Here is an 8,750-nt window from a genome sequence, read left to right on the forward strand (position 1 = left end):
AAACAAATCTACAGTTATTTATGGGTACGTGTATTTAAAAATAAATCGATTCCCCTTTTCAATCAGATTGAAAAGGGGAATCGAACAGATTCCCGAAAACTTTCTGTGGAGATTTATTTGTAAATATACGTGCCCATAAATGACTGTCGATTTGTCTCTCCAGTATAATAATAATAATAATAATAATAATAATAATAATAATAATAATAATAATAATAATAATAATAATAATAATAATAAGCGATGTCACCTTGACCTGCAGTCGGCGGACCCTTATTACTTTACCCAACCCCCCTCAACTCCAACACCCCAACCCCTTTCCCCGCGCAATTAAGAGCAAATTGTCAAGCAAATACATTTTATCATTACCTGTTTAGGATTTTGACTGAAGCGAAAAAAAATAAATAAAAAAGTGATTACAAACTAAGGTTCTTGTCTAGAATTACCCTTCGAAAGATGTTTTACTGGTTTTTCATAATTTCTTGTTCCTGTCTCTGTCTATTTCCTATTCTGTTCTTATTCTTTTATTGAGTTTCTCTTCACCTCTTTTCTTCTTACGATCGCATTTTCTTTTTCATTTCGCTGCCTCTTTCATTCATTTCTTTTATGATGAGCTTTTATTTTTCTTCCTCTCTTACTCATACTCCGTATTTTTTTATTTTGTTTTTTATAACATTTCGCTACAACTTTCATTCATTCTTTTTTCTGATAATCCATGAAATTACTTCCTCTTTTAATCATACTCCTTCTTTTTTTTTTTTTTTTTGTTATTTGTTTTAGTGTCTTCATCCATGCTGTTTCCATAACTCTCTTTGCATTCTTCCCCTCACACACTCATTGTTTTTTTCCAATTTCACTTGCGTCTCCTTCCTCATTCATATTCCTTTCCAAATTCTCTTTCCTTCATTCCCCGCAGTCATTCATTCTTCTTCCCCTAATTTCGGAGAGAGGGACTCGAACTTCCGCGACCTGACTCTGGATAATTTGTGGAGCAAATAATTCTGGATTCTGCCGTCCATAATACGTGGCATTTCCTCCACGCCAATCTCCTGTTACGAGGAAATTGCTCCAGAATTTTCTCTTCGATACTCACCCATCACTTATTTGTTTGGAATTGAGAAATGACCTTAAAATACAGCTGTTGTTTCAAATTTCATCTTGCACTCTCTCTCCTTTCCCAGTGGAATGTGCGTTGACCTTAGGTCACTGGGATTGAGGAGTAAGCAAAGGTCAGGATTTCGTGTTTCCTTCTTTGCTGTGATTTTTACGACTGTGCTGGTTGAAACGATTTAAGAAAAAATAAGGAGTTTTGGATAAGTTAAACGATTGAAACTTACGAGAAAGAGGATTCAACGATTCATATATATATATGTATATATATATATATATATATATATATATATATATATATATATATATATATATATATATATATTCTAATCATCCCCACATAACAGATCTCTTATGTTATCTGAAATAAGTATTAAAATACATCATTCCTATTTCTTGAAGTTTAAGCACAACAGGAAAATCTAGGAATGTTAGAAACACCGATTTCTACAAGTCTATGAGATATAAAACAATGTTGTATCTATCGTTAATAAAAAAATTATTAATTTTTTCTAGCTTAATGAGATAAATTGGTTTTGATAACGATCTGAGAGATACACAGTATATACATTATATTCGGAGGCATATTTGCATATATGTATATGCGTGCACGCGCGTATGTATGTATGTATATATATGTATGTATATATATGTATATATATAAATATATATATATATACCCTCAATTATATTTATATATACTGAATGTATCTGAGTTAACATATATATATATATATATATATATATATATATATATATATATATATATATATATATATATATATATGTGTGTATATATATATATATATGTTAACCCAGATACATTCACCTGTTAATAAAAAGAAAAATAGACACCTGAACACGAAACACGCAACACGAAATTATGTCGTTTGTCAATGTCCCTTCGTTGTAAAAAGACTATCACACACACTAACAAATTAATGACACACCTCATTCACTGATTGTTACCATATAATTCTCGATACAAAAAAATGACAAAACTCTATAATCTATTTAGGAATCCATAATGATCTATTACCTTGAGTCTTCGTAACGTCACGGTGTCCAAAGTCCTCGTAAGTAGGCAGCCACTTAGCGTGGCCACACAGCCGGAGTTTAAAAATACAAAAATCACATGATTTTAAGGGTGGGGAAATCAGCCATATAGGTAAAAGGGAAATCAACCATTTAGGTAAGAGGGGAAAAGGATAAATACGGGAGGGAGGAAGGTTGCGTCACTAGATGTCGCCAGTACGAAACTGTTACGATAAGACTCAAGCTCAGCCATTCCCCTCTGACTCAAGGCAGGCAGCTACGGTGCATACTTCTCGCAACCACCTCCTCCTCCTCCTCCACCTCCACCTCCCTAAAACTCACCGTCCCCGGCCCCCGCCCTCCCAGCCGTGCATGTCCACAGTCCCCTCTTCGACGCAATTCTCCTTAGTCTTTCCCCTCATTTTTATAAACCTTCCTGGTTCAGTCTCCCCTCGGTTTCAAGTAATCGAGGAAGGCGAGTTACGGCAAGTCGTTCTGTACAGCCTACGCAGATCTTCTGCCCTCTTCCCTTCTGTACTTCCTCTCTCTCTCTCTCTCTCTCTCTCTCTCTCTCTCTCTCTCTCTATCTATCTACATTCCATGACGCACGAAACCTGTTAGAAGTCTCGTTTTTAGAGGGAGAGAGAGAGAGAATGAGAAATTATTCGAGCCGTTTAATCAGATGCGAAAATTAAATAGGAAATGTAATCTTATACCAGGAAATATAACATATTTAGGCCAAAGAAACAACAATAAAACATGTTAGCGAATGAATCATCTTTCTTTGAGCGTGAATCCCTTTGAATCGGTATTTGCTCTCTCTCAACATGAATGAACTTTTATTGTGACGCCAGTTTATCATGCAAAATCTCTTTCGCTCCCCCCATTATCCACATCAGTGACGTCTTACTTAAGGCCTCAAATTTCTCATAGATAATCATCTTTGTCTATTTCCTCTCCTTGATTTCTTCATCAGATGAGAGATAATTAAGACACCAGTCTGTGTTAAAGACAGGCAATTAAGAGGCATTATTGGCATCTATTCACCCACTGAGCACACAAAAAGGAAACGAAGAGGAAAAGAATAATAGGTGAAGTGGAGCTGTGATGGCCTATGCAGTCGGTTTCAAACGCCTGCACCGTGACTCCATCGACTTTTCGAAGAAAATTATTTCTTTTGTTCTTGGTGGAAACTGGAATTTATCTGTTTAATAAATTTCTTCCATAACTCTCTCTCTCTCTCTCTCTCTCTCTCTCTCTCTCTCTCTCTCTCTCTATATATATATATATATATATATATATATATATATATATATATATATATATATATATATATATATATATATATATATATATATATATATATATATATATATATATATATATATAATATATATATATATGTGTCATATAACATGTCAGAACATTTCTTTCTTCAACTTCTATTTATCTCTATACCTGCTTTTGATCTATCTATAACTCTATATATATCTCAACTTTATTAATCTCTATATCTACCTACGACATTTCTGTAACTGCCTTTCTCTACTACCTGTCTATCCATCTATCTACCTACCTACCGTTGCTTCAATCTCTCTCTACACCCCACCCTACTTCCCTTCTATCTACCCACATAATCATCTTCATTACATATACCTATGGCCTTCCTATAACTCCCCTTCTGTACTATCTTTCTATCCATCTATCTATCGTTACTTCTTCCATCTCCCTCTGTCACCAACCCCCTTTCCTTTCTATCTGCATAATCATCTTCAACGAAAAGGCCTTATCATTATATATGCCTATGACCTTTCTACAGCTCCCCCTTCTCTACTATCTTTCTGTCTATTTATCTACTGTTACTTCCCCAATCTCTCTCTCTCTCTCTCTCTCCCCCTTTCTCTCTATACATCTATCTACCTACCGGTACTTTTTCAATCTCTCTCCCCCTCCCCCCTTTCTATCTACCTGCATAATCATCTTCAACGAAAAGGCCTTGTCATTACAGGAGATTGGGAGAACCGAACCGCCCCGTATTCGCTACGGTTTTCGCATGAAAGCGGGACTGAAGCGGACTAATAATATTTCCTCTATTTTTTTCTGTCTTTCTTACGGGAAATGATGGAAGGGATTGGTATATCGTGTGCACAATGACGGAGGATTTCACGTCATGAGAACTGCGTACGTGTCTCTCCAGAGAGAGAGAGAGAGGGAGAGGGAGAGTAGAAATAAATTTTATCCAAGGGAAATGACTGACAATGATTATATACGATATATAATATATATATATATATATATATATATATATATATATATAGATAGAGAGAGAGAGAGAGAGAGAGAGAGAGAGAGAGAGAGAGAGAGAGAGAGAGAGAGAGAGAGAGGCTATTGATCTTTCGCCTGTTGATGGGTGAAAGGCATAAATCCGGGAAAGCGTAACCAGGGATAGAATTCTCAAGTTCATTATCGCAAGAAAGAAACAGCAGAATAAGAACAAAGTTTAATCATGTAATTTACATATGATTACTTAATGAGTTCATACATAAATAGATTAAAAGTCTTTTATTAAGACACTATAAGCCGATATATATGTGTGTGTGTTATGTATGTATATATGTATGTATGTATTATGTGCTAAAATTGTGTATACCTTATTCCCTACTTGTCTATGTCTTCTGCAAAGCTAAAATTAGTGATTAATCCAGTGTTGAGTAAGATGATATTCACTAAGACCTTCGTGTGTCACAGTGCCATCACAGACAAAGAGAGAAAGAGAGAGATTAGTACTAATAATGAGAATATCTATCAACTTTCGTGCATCATGGAACGTAACCAGGAAAAAAAGAGGGAGAGAGAGAGAGAGAGAGAGAGAGAGAGAGAGAGAGAGAGAGAGAGAGAGAGAGAGAGAGAGACCAGTACTAATAATGAGAATATTTATCAACTTTCGTGCGTCATGGAATGTATCCAGGAAGAATGAGAGAGAGAGAGAGAGAGAGAGAGAGAGAGAGAGAGAGAGAGAGAGAGAGAGAGAGAGAGAGAGGTCAACATCGGAATCAACGTCTTGGTAATTTAAATAGCACGCAAAGGGTTCAAGATCGTCGGATTCCTCCCAAATTTCGTATCCCTTTGAAAGTAAGTTGGACAAAAAGAAAAACAAAAAAATAATAATGTATCATTTAAAAGTCTGCAATGTTCTTTAGACCCTACTACTTACTCCAGAAAAAAAATGTTTCACAAAATTATGGTTTGCCAGTAAATATCGTTGATAATAACATTAATCTATTTTAAGCTTTTCTCCTCTAAAGGACAAATGCGCAAAATGTCCAGCTTATTCACTGATGCGTAAATGCGGTTTTACGCATTGGCAACCAGAATGATGTTTTCTTACGCATAACACTCAATCTACTTTACGCGTTTCTCCTCCAAAATACAAATACGCAAAAGGTGCAGCTTATCATCAATGCGTATAAACGTCCTTACGCACACAAAACCGGGCTGGTGTTTTCTTACGCATAACGTGACTCTTCAAACTTAAATAACCTGGGTATTATACAACCTGTAGTTTTGTCAATTCGTACACAGCAGCTTAAGTTACCCTGCAATTTCCGCCGTTCTAGTCACAACTACGGTATTTCTTACGCCATGCTGAAGATACAAAAATACATATAAGATAAAGATGCGCAAAGATAAACGAAGATTACGATATACTGTTACAACACTGAGCTTTGAATCAAACACTTGGGATACGTCTGAGAATTTTAGAATACATATTCTTAAATGGTTGACCTTTCTTGTGCCTTGGTGCTAGTTTGCTGTCTTAGGAGGCGAACTATATAATTATATACATGCAGATATATATACATGTATATATAATATATACGTATACATGTATATATATATACACAGTATACGTGTAATATATATATATATATATATATATATATATATATATATATATATATATACATATATACTGTATATAAATAGATAGATAGATAGATAGATATGGATAGTTATATATATATATATATATATATATATATATATATATATATATATATATATATATATATATATACACACAAATATATATATATATATATATACACACACATAATTTTTCTTAACTACGACTGCATCAAGAAACTGCTTTTGCGTCCCCTGTTATTCTTAGAATGTCATATTTATTCCTAAGCAACCCATATCAGCATTATATGCAATATCTCATCGTCTTTTTTGCAACGATATTTGCGCTTCAGTGAAACACCGGTAACGATAATAATAATAAAAATAACAACAGCCATTATTGTTGCGATAATTTACTTGACAGCATTATGCATTATTAACGTTAGTAATATAGTTATTATTCTTCACATTTTACTCGACAGCATTATGCATTATTAACATTAATATAGTTATCATTCTTCTCATACCTCATAATTGGAGATGTTACATACCCTGTTCAACAGCAAAGCCAATGAGAATTTATCTATTTCACGATGTTTAATATTATTATTATTATTATTATTATTATTATTATTATTATTATTATTATTATTCGCTCTCCAAGACGCATTGCCAAGCATTAGAAAACGGGACGAGGTGTGTCACTTTTTTGTTTTTCTTCTCCAATCTGGTTTGTCCTTTTTTTTGTTTTTTTGTTTACCAAGAAATTAATGTGAAACAGTCACGAAACTCTCCTTTGTTGTACCACGACCCGCAATGAATTTTGCTCGATAAAAAAATAAAAAAGCTCGGTGATGAAGACTTAGATAACCCCCCTCCCCCGGTATGATGAACGATACAGGGTACAATGTCTTTCTTGGATCAACGCAAATAATGACACGTCTTGTTGCAGAAAATTTGTTCATTGTTAATATGATGGTTCTTTGAAGAAGGACGGACAAGGAGATAAGTGATAGACTAAAATACTATATAAAATCACACTTTATGATAAAATATTCCTACGACATAAAGGCTTCCGTTTTTAAATCTTAGTTCGGAATAGAATATACAGTTTAGGCAAAAGGCCAATCGCTTGGACCTATGAGGTCATTCAGCCCCGAAAGGAAAATTGAGAGTAGAGAGGTTTGAAAGGTGTAACAGGGAGGAAATCCCCGCAGCTGCACTGTGAAATAGTTGTAAGGAGAAGGTGGATAGTAAGATGGAAGAAAGATAATTTGAATGGAGGTACAGTAAAAGGAATGAGAGGGGTTGCAGCTTGGAGCCGAGGGGACGCTGCAAAGAACCTTGTGCCTGCAGTGCACCGCCTGAGGTGCACTGACGGCACTACCTAAACACCCCTACGGGGGACAGGTAACAAAAGGTACGTGAAATCACGCACAAAAACATATATATATAATTCTGTATTTCGTAAAAACATTAACCGAGGGCGGAAAGTTACCTGATGGACTGATGTCCCACGCGTGCTCTTATTTCCACGACATAAAAGGATGTTTTGAAAAATGCTTCCAAGGTTAAATCCATTCGCCCAGAAAGCGCTATCCGCAAGATTTTCCTCTTTTTTTTTATTATTACTATTATCCTGAACTGAATGGTTCTCGAGAAACTAACTTGGTCATTTCCATTCAGGCCTTCTCATTAACCTAATGATCTGCAATTCGTAGAGTTAACTGCGTGATTTTGTTTATGAAGAGATTCAAGGCTGACGAGAACTGTTAGGAATTTCTTTTAGTTGTTCCAGCTCCGATGAAAATGGCGCATAAATTCGTCACGAAAACTCTTTCTCAGTTTATAAAGCTTTAATGGCTGTGTGATTTGCAAACGTGGTAATGAAGATAAGCAATCTTATGCACATATCTCGTACATTCAGTCATATAAAGATATTAACTGCGTGAACTTTTAAAATGTATTTCGGTTTATAATGAAACACTACTCCATTTAATGAGGCCAGTTTATAGAACTTTAATAACTATGTGATTTGTAAACTTGGTTTTGAAGCTAAAAGTCTAATGCACATTTCTGATATACTCAAACATTTATATTATGAAGACATTTTCTTTGTGTCATTTTAAATTGAATTAGCTTTGTATTATATAACTCTCTTCCCTTTACAGAGGCCAAAAGCAAACCTCTATACCAGGTGTATTAACTGACAACTGAAAGGGAAGTCTACAATGAAAAAATATCATGCAAAGGAATTTTCCCTGAAGCGTTCACACGCCAGTGAACAGTTATTTGCAGGATATATAGGATATTTTGTAGTGAAGACTAAATAAAATCACAAATTTCAAGAAAAATCTTCACGCAGAAAATGTCATCTATTTATAAATATTTATTTTTTTTTCTATTTATTAATAACCATAACAGCGCATATACTCGTGTGTACGTACATACCGTGTTTTTAACATTAACATCTTTCTTCAGAAATAAAGTACGTACAGGCTACATATATCTAGTTTGTACCATGGGCATATATATACAGTGTATATATAATTATATGTGTGTGTACATAAATATATGCTAGCGCCAACATATAATACATAACCTATATATATATATATATATATATATATATATATATATATATATATATATATATATATATATATATATATATATATGCATATATATGTATATATATA

Source organism: Macrobrachium rosenbergii, chromosome 16, assembly GCF_040412425.1.
Source record: "Macrobrachium rosenbergii isolate ZJJX-2024 chromosome 16, ASM4041242v1, whole genome shotgun sequence".
In the NCBI taxonomy this organism is placed as follows: domain Eukaryota; kingdom Metazoa; phylum Arthropoda; class Malacostraca; order Decapoda; family Palaemonidae; genus Macrobrachium; species Macrobrachium rosenbergii.